We start from the raw sequence: 12,983 nt of genomic DNA, 5'->3' as shown, positions 1-12,983 counted from the left end.
GCGTTGCTGTGACTAGAGTTCATATTTCTTATGATCTTCCTCCACAAGCGTCCTGATATCAGATGTCTTGTGCTGACGGACAAAATACACACACACATACACGCACACACTCACACACACACACACACACACACACACACACACACACACACACACACACACACACACACACACACACACACACACACGCACACACACACACACACACCTATCATTCTACGCACATACACTCGACACACATTTAGCTGAACTGTAAATATATAAACATCATATAGATGAGGATAGATATATGTAGCAGGGTTAATGCTTCCCACTTGCCATTGCCAGCGAGATCCTTGCGCTGGCTGTGGTAGTGGGAGCCTTGGTTGGAGTGCTAGAGCTCCCCCTAGCGGAATGCGGGGGTTGTATTGTACGTTGCTGCCTCCTCTCCTCAGTCTACCCCGGCTGGGAGAGGTAGGTAGTCAGAGCAGTTAAATATGAATCCACACTTTGGCGATGTATTACGGGAGTCTAAATGTACATAATACTGTATTAATACTTGGTTGCTTACATATATATATTGTGTTCCTTGGAATCGGTAATTACATTTAAATGGACTTCAGGCTTAGGATCGCTAGCTTGGCTACATGTGCTTTGGTCGTAGCTACTTAGCTAGCGTGGACTTTGCCAAGAATGTGTACTTCAGCTTGTCTTTCTCTCATGTTAGGCTGCCATTGTGAGGGTTCTCAAAGAGCATTTCCCATGTTAAATATTCCACCAGGTATGTCACCAAACGCCCATTCAAATATTAATTTGTTTAATGTGATATTTATTTCCATGTAAATGGTCAGTCTACGTATACCCCGGCTGGGAGAGGCTGCCATTGTGAGGGTTCTCAAAGAGCATTTCCCATGTTAAATATCCCACCAGAATAAACGGCTGGCTGCCAATGGTTCCTTCGTGGTCTCAATCACAACGCAACGAGAGAGTACGCAACCGCTACATATAGTTAAACATTATGATGAACATAAGGTATATCTAAACATTATATTTCACTGGCCATTATTTATAAGTGAAGATGAACATGATATTGTAAGAATAATTATTTCAGGGTTACATGAAACTTGATCGCAGTTACAGCGCGCGCGTGTGTGTGTGTGTGTGTGTGTGTGTGTGTGTGTGTGTGTGTGTGTGTGTGTGTGTGTGTGTGTGTGTGTGTGTGTGTGTGTGTGTGTGTGTGTGTGTGTGTGTGTGTGTGTGTGTTTAAGTTAGTTTCACTTTAGGTTCTCCTGGTAACTAATGACGTCAAAGCCGTATTGAATTCCTATTGGTCCAGACCAGCCTCTCCCTCTCGCACCGTCTCTTGTTCGCAGGTTTCCTGGTCAGTCCGTCTGATGCTGGAGTCGGATTCGCCTCTCTGTGGATAATCGCATCGTGCTATTCTTCTGATTACATCGATATGAAGGCGCTAATAGGGCTGCTGCTGTTGGTCTTTGGTCACGATGTGTCCTCAGGTAAGACTGATTACAGTTTTAAATTTTCGAAATGATCTTTCCAAAGTTTCGTTTCTGGTTGCTGAAGAGACGACGCTAAGATTCCATAATTTGGTTAAAAAGCATTTGATTATCCTCTCTAATAAATTCAATTAATCCACAGCATGATTCATCTTTTACTGTGAATATTTAAACTAATATAAGAGCATTTATTTTGGGTTCAACTGTGAAAACGAAACCAGCGCACTGGATTGATGACGTCGTTCCTAAATGTAAAATCTATTATCAGATCCAAACATTAAACTTCAGTTAGGAGGGAATCCAATGTGTACTTTAAGTCTACTAATGTGTACTTTAAGTGTACTCCTAAGTATTTTATTAACACTCTTAACAATCTTATTATTAACTCGACGTCAACGTTCTTGGAGAATCATCACACACACACACACACACACACACACACACACACACACACACACACACACACACACACACACACACACACACACACACACACACACACACACACACACACACACACACACACACCAATATAATTATTATCGTTGCTATCAATATATTATGAAATATAATAATTATTTTGTTATATTAATTATTATCATTCCAATGATAGCAATCTGAAGATAGTTAAAATGCCGTCATTGAATACAGAAATTCACCAATATACTTTGTACTTAGTTATTTAAATAATCGTTTATTATTATATAATGGATAGTATTAATAACCTGTCTGTCTCTCTGACTGTCCTGTACTGTATTAACCTGTCCGTCCGTCTACAGTGATGTACTGTATTAACCCAGTGTTTCCCCCAGTACTGTGTTGTTAAGGCGGCTGCATTAACAACAATAGGGCCCCGCCTTGACTACCAATGTAGGCCTATATAAAGAAAAAAAGCTTTTTGAATGGAATTGAAACGGAGCCCCCCCCTCCCCCCGCTCCTTCACCACCTTGACTAAGACATTTACTGGGGGAAACACTGATTAACCTACCTAACTAGTGATGTACTGCATTAACCTGTCTGTCTCTCTGTATGTCTGTCTACAGTGATGTACTGTATTAACCTGTCCGTCCGTCTGTCTGTCTACAGTGATGTACTGTATTAACCTGTCCGTCTGTCTGTCTGTCTAGTGATGTACTGTATTAACCTGTCTGTCTCTCTGTCTGTCTGTCTACAGTGATGTACTGTATTAATCTGTCTGTCTGTCTGTCTGTCTACAGTGATGTACTGTATTAACTTGTCTATCTCTCTGTCTGTCTGCAGTGATTCACTCTCTGCAGGTTTTCTCCACGGCGTCGTCTGGACTCTCAACCTTCCCAGAGTTTGTGTCTGTTGCGATGGTGGATGAGGTTCAGGTTGAGTACTACGACAGCAACACCCAGAGAATCATAACCAAACAGGACTGGGTGGACCAGGATTACAGAGAAGACCCCGACTCCCTGGAGAGGGAAACTGAAAACAGAAAGGGTAACCAGCAGGTCTTCAAAGCCGGCATGGGGATTCTGAAGAAGCGCTTTAACCAGACAGGAGGTACGTTTATATCTAATGTCTGACCTCTCACATGGAGATAGCCATCATTTAACCCCAGAATAAAGTTTAACCATACTCCTAAACACACACACACACACACACACACACACACACACACACACACACACACACACACACACACACACACACACACACACACACAGGTTCTAAGCAGTGTAGTAGAGTAGTGAGTAGTACTCACTGAGTACTACTACACTGAGTACTACTCAGTGTAGTAGTACTCAGTGTAGAATTATGTGTTTATTACTTGAAGAGACCAAGGCCTGTTATATGTGATCTTTAGTGTCCAAAATCCCGATATTAAATAAATACTATATAATCATAAATCATAAATATAATCACAGTATTCTACTGCTAGATGTCTCATCTAAATTAATGAAAATTATTCTAAAAGATTGTATTCAAAAGGACAAAATGGCCAACTCCAAAATACAAATACAATTAAATGCAACATGACATTTAGTTAAAGTAGTTAACGTCTTCTAATATTGTATAATGCCCCCGCAGTGATCAATAAAGTCACATTCTTCGTTTCCGGGTCTACCCGCGAAACGGTCTGCCGGCTGCATCACCGACATGTATCCAGCAGGTGGTGCTGCTGTGCTGCCGTGTTTCTAAACAGAATATTTGTTGCACTCCGTTGGTTCTTCATTCCCCAATGCGAACACACGCACACACACGTGTCCGAATGTATTGAATGACCAGGTCACAGTAGCCTGTCTTCAGTCTTCCTGATTCAGCGGGGTCCCTGTCCCTGCCCTCAGCTCCTCTGAACAGCGATGCTCCTTTCAGTGCAGCAGTTTCCTGGTGCCGTACGCTTTCATCCAGATCAGTAAGGCGTCTTCCTACAGTTCAGCAGACATGTCTTTAACCCTGGAGGTGATTGGGGACTGTTTGGTGATCCGTTAAAGATAACCTCTGAACTGCTGAGGGAAGCCTCCTCTATATATCCACGGGTAGGGGCTGTAGGGTGGTGTAGGGTGGTGTAGGGTGGTGTAGGGGGTGTAGGGTGGTGTAGGGGGTGTAGGGTGGTGTAGGGGGTGTAGGGGTGGTGTAGGGGCTGTAGGGTGGTGTAGGGGCTGTAGGGTGGTGTAGGGTGGTGTAGGGTGGTGTAGGGGCTGTAGGGGCTGTAGGGTGGTGTAGGGTGGTGTAGGGGCTGTAGGGTGGTGTAGGGGCTGTAGGGTGGTGTAGGGGGTGTAGGGTGGTGTAGGGGGTGTAGGGTGGTGTAGGGGGTGTAGGGTGGTGTAGGGGGATGTAGGGGCTGTAGGGGGTGTAGGGTGGTGTAGGGGGATGTAGGGGGTGTAGGGTGGTGTAGTGCAGTGTAGTGCAGTGTAGGGTGGTGTAGTGCAGTGTAGGGGGGGTGTAGTGCAGTGTAGGGTGGTGTAGTGCAGTGTAGGGTGGTGTAGGGTTGTGTAGTGCAGTGTAGGGGGGTGTAGTGCAGTGTAGGGTGGTGTAGGGTGGTGTAGTGCAGTGTAGGGTGGTGTAGGGGGGTGTAGTGCAGTGTAGGGGGGTGTAGTGCAGTGTAGGGTGGTGTAGGGTGGTGTAGTGCAGTGTAGGGTGGTGTAGTGCAGTGTAGGGGGGTGTAGTGTAGGGTGGTGTAGTGCAGTGTAGGGTGGTGTAGTGCAGTGTAGGGTGGTGTAGTGCAGTGTAGGGTGGTGTAGTGCAGTGGAGGGTGGTGTAGTGCAGTGGAGGGTGGTGTAGTGCAGTGGAGGGTGGTGTAGTGCAGTGTAGGGTGGTGTAGTGCAGTGGAGGGTGGTGTAGTGCAGTGGAGGGTGGTGTAGTGCAGTGGAGGGTGGTGTAGTGCAGTGGAGGGTGGTGTAGTGCAGTGTAGGGTGGTGTAGTGCAGTGGAGGGTGGTGTAGTGCAGTGTAGGGTGGTGTAGTGCAGTGTAGGGTGGTGTAGTGCAGTGGGGAGGGTGGTGTAGTGCAGTGTAGGGTGGTGTAGTGCAGTGTAGGGTGGTGTAGTGCAGTGGAGGTGGAGGGGTGGGGTGGTAGTGCAGTGTAAGGGGTGTAGTGCAGTGGAGGGTGGTGTAGTGCAGTGGAGGGTGGTGTAGTGCAGTGGAGGGTGGTGTAGGAGCTGTAGGGTGGTGTAGTTTGAGACTCATTAATTAGTCCAGTATCATTTTAAACTAATTATTATCCTGTTAACCATTCTACATCATCCAGGTGAGTGGTGACTCCATCACATAAAGACGTGTTCTGAAGAGGCTCCTGTTTGTGGTCTTTGTGGTCTCACGTCCTTTAGAGTTTCTGCAGAGCTGCAGCCCAACAGTTAATGGCTCTCTCTCTCTCTCTCCTCACTCTCTCTCTCTCTCTCACTCTCTCCTCCTCTCTCTCTCTCTCTCTCTCTCTCTCTCTCTCTCTCTCTCTCTCTCTCTCTCTCTCTCTCTCTCTCTCAGGTGCCCACATATTCAGCAGATGTCTGGTTGTGAGTGGGATGATGAGGATGGTACTACTGAGGGTTATGACCAGCATGGTTATGATGGAGAGGACTTCTATCGTGGACCTGAAGACCCTGACCTGGGTCGCTCCAGTGCATCAGGCTCTCACCACCAAACACAGATGGGAACAGAATAGAGCTTTATGGAACAGCAGAAGTACTTCTACACCAAGGTGAGTGTTGATTGGCTGAAGAAGGTCCTGGCCTACGGGAAGAGCACTCTGCAGAGAACAGGTAGAGTCACATGACCTGGTGGGCGTTGACAGACTCATGTCTCTGAGTCCCTGTTCTCTCTCTCCCTCCCCTCCCCCCTCTCCCAACCCCCTCTATCTCTATCTCTCTCTCCCCCCCCTCTATCTCTCTCTCTCTCTCTCCCCCCCCTCTATCCTCTCTCTCTCTCCCCCCTCTCTACTCTCTCTCTCTCTCCCCCCCCTCTATCTCTCTCTCTCTCTCTCTCCCCCCCCTCTCTCTCTCTCTCTCTCACCCCCCCCCTCTTATCTCTCTCTCCTCTCCCCCCCCTCTATCTCTCTCTCTCTCCTCTCCCCCCCCCTCTATCTCTCTCTCTCTCTCCCCCCCCTATCTCTCTCCCCCCCCTCTATCTCTCTCTCTCTCTCCCCCCCTCTATCTCTCTCTCTCCCCCTCTCTCTCTCTCCCCCCCCCCCTCTATCTCTCTCTCTCTCTCCCCCCCCTCTCTCTCTCTCTCTCCCCCCCCCCCTCTATCTCTCTCTCTCTCTCCCCCCCCTCTATCTCTCTCTCTCTCTCTCTCTCCCCCCCCTCTATCTCTCTCTCTCTCTCCCTCTCTCTCTCTCTCTCTCTCCCCCCCTCTCTCTCTCTCTCTCTCTCTCTCTCTCCCTCTCTCTCTCTCTCTCCCCCCCTCTCTCTCTCTCTCCCCCCCTCTCTCTCTCTCTCTCTCCCCCCCCTCTATCTCTCTCTCTCTCTCCCCCCCCCTCTATCTCTCTCTCTCTCTCCCCCCCCCCTCTATCTCTCTCTCTCTCCCCCCCCCCTCTATCTCTCTCTCTCTCTCCCCCCCCCCTCTCTCTCCCCCTCTCTCTCTCTCCCCCCCCCCCCTCTATCTCTCTCTCTCTCCCCCTCTCTCTCTCTCTCCCCCCCAGGGCCGGCCCTGACCAATTTGGTGCCCTAGGCAAGATTTTTGCGACTACCAACATCGACTACCAATGTTCATACACTCAGAGAAGCTGCAAAGCTTTGTCTTTGAGACTCTTTGATTTTAGATAGAAAATTAAACACACAGAAAACGTGTTACAAACCAAGTAACAAGCAATGAATCATAAATACAATATAAATAAGGTATGCACAAAATACTCCAAAGAAATGCATGATGTTTACTGAAGGCATTCATAAACAAAATTATAGATATGAGTTCAGATTCTAATTATTGTAAATACAATTAAATGTAGTATGGTTATCTAGTTTGGTTCTCAAGCACTCAAAAAAAATACAATAATATATTATTAAAGCGCGCCCCCTGTGGATGGATGCGCCCTTACTGCCTATGGGCCGCCCCCCCCCCTCTCTGACCAAAATATTTAAAGTCCTAAAATAAACACACATGTTTTAGATTCTCTCTCTCTCTCTCTCTCTCTCTCTCTCTCTCTCTCTCTCTCTCCCTCTCCCTCTCCCTCTCCCTCTCTCTCTCTCTCCAGAGCGTCCGCGGGTGTCTCTGCTCCAGAGGAGCCCCTCCTCCCCAGTGGTGTGCCATGCTACAGGCTTCTTCCCTAACAGGGTGGTGGTGTTCTGGAGGAGAGACGACCAGGAGCTCCATGAGCAGGTGGACCCCGGGGAGGTCCTCCCCAACCACGACGGGACCTTCCAGGTCAGCGTGGACCTGGACCTCACGGCCGTCCCACAGGAGGACTGGGGGAGGTACGAGTGTGTGGTCCAGCTGAAAGGCATCGAGGACATCTCCACCCGCCTGGACCACGCCCACATCAGGACCAACCGGGGTAAGACTGGTGTTGGAGGGGATGGAGGTTGGGAACACATGTCTCACCCCCCCCACCTGACCTCATCCCAACCACTGCCAGGGGCCTCTACCCAGGCGCGTCGGTAGACCGGGGCATTCGAGGCTATAGCCCCGGATCGCTGTGCCGTCAAAAATAACATAAAAAAACATAATAATGATGAAAATTGCCCCGTAGAGTTTACTTCTTTGTGGTTGCATTACCAGCAGATGCAGCTGCAACATCGTAGCGAGTGAAAACCGAAAGATTCTGTCACGTCCATATATGGGCAGATTTAGAATAATTTGTTGCAAAACGTTGCAAATTCAACGTAGGTATTCTTTCTTCTCTATGCACAGCGCAGCTTGTCGATATTGCTGTTTCGTGCTGCCAGCCTTTTAGTGAGATCAGAGAGTGTTGAGAAGGACAGTAATACAATATCTTTGGTAAGATGGATATAAGAAGAGAGACCCGCAGTGAATTCAACCCGGTCCACTTGACATCGGGTAGGTGCATGACAGTGGTACCGTGACACTTCAACAGCCCGGGATTGTATTTGTTTCAATCACTGAACTTTCGGACAAAACTCTTGCACAGCAAAGATGGGAAATACCATCTAATGTATTATTATTACCAACTAGTATGAATATTACCGTTCATGTTGACCAGGCAATCGAATAACGCCTGCGCACACACACACACACACACACACACACACACACACACACACACACACACACACACACACACACACACACACACACACACACACACACACACACACACACACACACACACACACACACAGGTTCCGGGGCCGCCGGGCTGATTACTGCGGGATATATATTGCAGCGCCGTCCGGCAGCCTGAGCTGTGCAACCGCAACCTCTCACTCACTCAACACACGCACCACTCACAAACTGTCAACGGAGGCATACAAGTTAGGAGATTTGAGTATTCCTAGAGTGCCTGAGTCTACCTGGACACTGCTGAAGCTACTGGGTAAACACACAGCACTCCGGATTAGCTCAGTGCAGCAGAACAAGGTGGATTGTGGGTAAATGAGTTCTATGAATAGGGCTAAGCTCAGATCAGTCCCTGAGTGACCCTGAGCTCCAGAACAGGTTCTAGAGGAATAGTTACACTGAGGCTGTGTTAGTTTTGATTGCAGCATCACGTGACCATAGACATGTGGTTCAATGATGGAGGGATCATCTATTATTACACACCTGATTTTCTTTTCTTGATTTTCTTTCAGAGGACAGTCACATCCTTGCTTTCATCCTCACTGGAGTTGCTGTTCTTGCTGTTGTTGCTGCTGCTGTTGTTGGAGTCTTTCTGTACCGGAAGAGGAACGGTGAGTGAATCAAACTCTCCAGGAGGACTGACACCTGATCTCCACCTGCTCCTACTTCCTGTCCCCTTCCTGGACTCTGATTGGTTGTCTTCACACACTGGTGGTCTGGTTGTATAAACCTCCACCTCTGAATGATGAACCTCCTCCAATGTCGTGTCCATAGAGATGTTGTGGCATTAAGAATATGAAAGTCTAATCACATGAGGATATTCACCACGGTTACAACACTAATCATTTCTCTTGATCCTTAGATTACGATAAAGCCTCACAAACCAGTTGGTGAGTATAATTTGTTTTTACTGCTCTTATGATTAACGCCACTACCAACACCGAGACCTTAGTGCCTTGTCTAGCTCACTGGACTATACAGCTCTGTAGATCTAGATGCATCTAGCTCACTGGACTATACAGCTCTGTAGATCTAGATGCATCTAGCTCACTGGACTATACAGCTCTGTAGATCTAGATACATCTAGCTCACTGGACTATACAGCTCTATAGATCTAGATACATCTAGCTCACTGGACTATACAGCTCTGTAGATCTAGATACATCTAGCTCACTGGACTATACAGCTCTATAGATCTAGATACATCTAGCTCACTGGACTATACAGCTCTGTAGATCTAGATACATCTAGCTCACTGGACTATACAGCTCTATAGATCTAGATACATCTAGCTCACTGGACTATACAGCTCTATAGATCTAGATACATCTAGCTCACTGGACTATACAGCTCTATAGATCTAGATACATCTAGCTCACTGGACTATACAGCTCTATAGATCTAGATGCATCTAGCTCACTGGACTATACAGCTCTATAGATCTAGATACATCTAGCTCACTGGACTATACAGCTCTATAGATCTAGAAACATCTAGCTTACTGGACTATACAGCTCTATAGATCTAGATACATCTAGCTCACTGGACTATACAGCTCTATAGATCTAGATACATCTAGCTCACTGGACTATAGAGCTCTATAGATCTAGATACATCTATCTTACTGGGCTATACAGCTCTATAGATCTAGATACATCTAGCTCACTGGACTATAGAGCTCTATAGATCTAGGTACATCTAGCTCACTGGACTATACAGCTCTATAGATCTAGATACATCTAGCTCACTGGACTATACAGCTCTATAGATCTAGATACATCCAGCTCACTGGACTATACAACTCTGTAGATCTAGATACATCTAGCTCACTGGACTATACAGCTCTATAGATCTAGATACATCTAGCTCACTGGACTATACAGCTCTATAGATCTAGATACATCTAGCTCACTGGACTACACAGCTCTATAGATCTAGATACATCTAGCTCACTGGACTACATCGCTCTATAGATCTAGATACATCTAGCTCACTGGACCATACAGCTCTATAGATCTAGATACATCTATCTTACTGATACATCTATCTTACTGGGCTATACAGCTCTATAGATCTAGATACATCTAGCTCAGTCATGACTTCACCTCCTCCCATTCTGCTACTTCCCAGATTCTGACACCAGCTCGGAGAACACTGGGGGGCAGAAATTGGCTCCTGAGTGAGTACCAACCTCTGTCCACAGTCAGTATTTCATCACTTTACAATACTTATTCTGTAATATATTTACAGCTATATTTATTTATCACAGCAATAGTGATAGTAATATTTTAACACTACTTCATCACAATAATAGTTGAACAGTACTTCGCATCACAGTTATATGTTAACAGTACATCATCAAAGTGATAGTGTGTTTAATGTTTAATGCTGACTTGTGCTTCCTTGCTGTTTAGGGTCAAAGTTAAACCAAGAAGAGGCTTCTCACGTTCAGCTTCCTAAACCAGGATGGAGTGGATCGCTGTTCATTTATAATCCTTACAATCAGGCTTTGGACTTCAGCTAACTGCAGAGTCTGCATTTGCTAAATTACAACATTCATACTTAACTCTATTTTGATAACAATCATCGATCTGTAAGAAGTGTAAATCAATTCCATATCTCTATTTGTGATGGATTTGATTAACTCTGCCGCTTAACGTTATAACCTTTGAATCATCTTATATTGTTTGGTAATATTTAAGTTTCAAATAATGTAATGATCCTGAATCAAGATTTTGGACGGTGAGATTCGGTCGAGTTTCAATACAATAATCGATTAATTTAATGTTTTTCCTCAAAATATATTATTTGAGAGTTCTGCTAGCTAGAGAATTGCATTGCTGCATAGTCTACCACAATCGTGCTAGGCTGCTTTAGCCTTGATTCTCTTTGCTGTATTTTCTGCATTCTTTGGGGAATTGGATGGTATATACCGGTACTTGGGTTATTCTGTCAATAAAATACATAAAAATCGTTTTGCCTATTTAATATGCTTATTGTTAGGTTAGGTTTACATACTTTGTTTAGAGTTGAGGTTTATTATTAAAGGTGAATCCTTAAGATTAAATTGACAAATATAAACTAATTGATTTTAAAATATGAAATTGAATTTTAAAATACAGAAATTAATAATTAAAAATTATTAGATTAAGTTATAAAAAACTGAGAAGCGATGTGATAGATATACATTCACAAAGACATTTAACGGCATTTATGATTTTAGGTTATTTAGATAGGTATTTTTAGCCTTTCATTTATTCAGTATTTGATAATATCCTATGATATACAATATGAACACAATTATACAAATGTAAACAGCTTTAACATCATGCAAACAGATACATTCTTTCTGCAGATCAAATAATAGAATGTATAAATCCTTATTCAGTTCCCCACCCAGCTAGCATGTAGAACCAAGATGGCTGCTGGGTGATTCAGCCCCAGGGCTGATCTGACTGGTTTGGAGACCAAACCAGTCTGCCTGGGCGACCTGATTGGCTGCCTGGGTCACATGGTATAATGAGTCTTTGGCTCTGGAAAGCCCCGGTAGCTGCAGCCTGGCTTCCCGCCAGAGACTTGAGCACCACAACACCAACTGCACAAACTGCCACCACACCGTCCTCCATCTTGTCTCCTGACGTCAAAAGAACCGCAGAATAGAGTGGCGAAGTCACGCCCCTTCCGGTAGGGCTCATGGGACCTATGAGATCGAAAAATATGAATGGGTGTCAATGGAGAGAAAATAATTATTTTCTGGTCCCGGTCTTTATATGCCCTGGATTACACATATGTTGTTTGTGGATTTAAAGGATAATTTTTCATGCAAAGAGTTCGACCGTTTATTGTGCAATTGTTCAGATAAAGGCTGTAGAGAAAACACAACGAGAAAGACTACACGGCTCGTATGTGACGTCACGCTCCCTGCGACTGGCGTGGAGAAGACCGACAATCTTCCCATCGGCATAACTGAAACTCTGCACGTGCCCCGACTTATAATGGTTTTCACCTCTTTCGATGCTTTTATCCTCCCCTTGGAAAAAGCGGTGAAGTGGGGCAGAGAGATCGCCATCTCTGTGCCGAGTTCCAAGGGCGGGTGTGGAGACGTATATCATATGCGTCGAGAGCAGCGAAGAGCTGTAGTTCACAAAGCGGCCTCACATAAAACCTAAAATTATCAAACTTGTTCACGAACATTTTTACTTTTCTTTGCATGAAAAATTATCATTTAAATCCACAAACAACATATGTGTAATCCAGGGCATATAAAGACTGGGATCAGAAAATAATTATTTTCTCTCCATTGACACCCATTCATATTTTTCGATCTCATAGGTCCCATGAGCCCTACCGGAAAGGGGCGTGACTTCGCCACTCTATGGCGGCTATGGTCACTGCATAGGAGGGGTGTAACATCCTTTTTTCAGGATGTTACAAAAGAAAAAAAAATATATATTTAGAAAAAACAATATCTATATTTGTTTTCACTATGGCAGCGCCGTCTGCTCAGTGTGTGGTGACTAGAGGCCCAGCCTCTCTGTAAAGTGGTGGTAGAGTGGCGATGTCAGGAGCTCTGGATTGCGCCATAAATGTGCTGAGTGACATGAGTGTTGGTCTAGACCTGTAGGTAGGCTAGGCCTATTGTTTTAATATGTGTGGTAATGAGAAAGAAGCATTTGGTAAACATGTTTATTTTTACAATAATGATTCGCTCCAGTTTCCATATTTGACAAGCAACACAGATCAATCTTCTTCTGAATGTGTGCGTGCGTGTGCGCGTGCAGGCTGAAGTCCTTTTT

General features: G+C 45.3%; 1 pseudogene; it reads left to right on the top strand.

Annotated features, from left to right (window-relative positions):
- The first annotated feature begins 1,327 nt into the window (after positions 1-1,327).
- LOC132445519 (major histocompatibility complex class I-related gene protein-like) lies at positions 1,328-11,160 on the top strand (annotated as a pseudogene).
- Positions 11,161-12,983: the final 1,823 nt, after the last annotated feature.

The sequence above is a fragment of the Gadus macrocephalus genome, chromosome 17 (assembly GCF_031168955.1).
Source record: "Gadus macrocephalus chromosome 17, ASM3116895v1".
NCBI classification, from domain to species: Eukaryota; Metazoa; Chordata; class Actinopteri; order Gadiformes; family Gadidae; genus Gadus; species Gadus macrocephalus.
The sequence above is the reverse complement of the archived record's forward strand: the minus strand, read 5'-3'. Positions and strand labels throughout refer to the sequence as shown.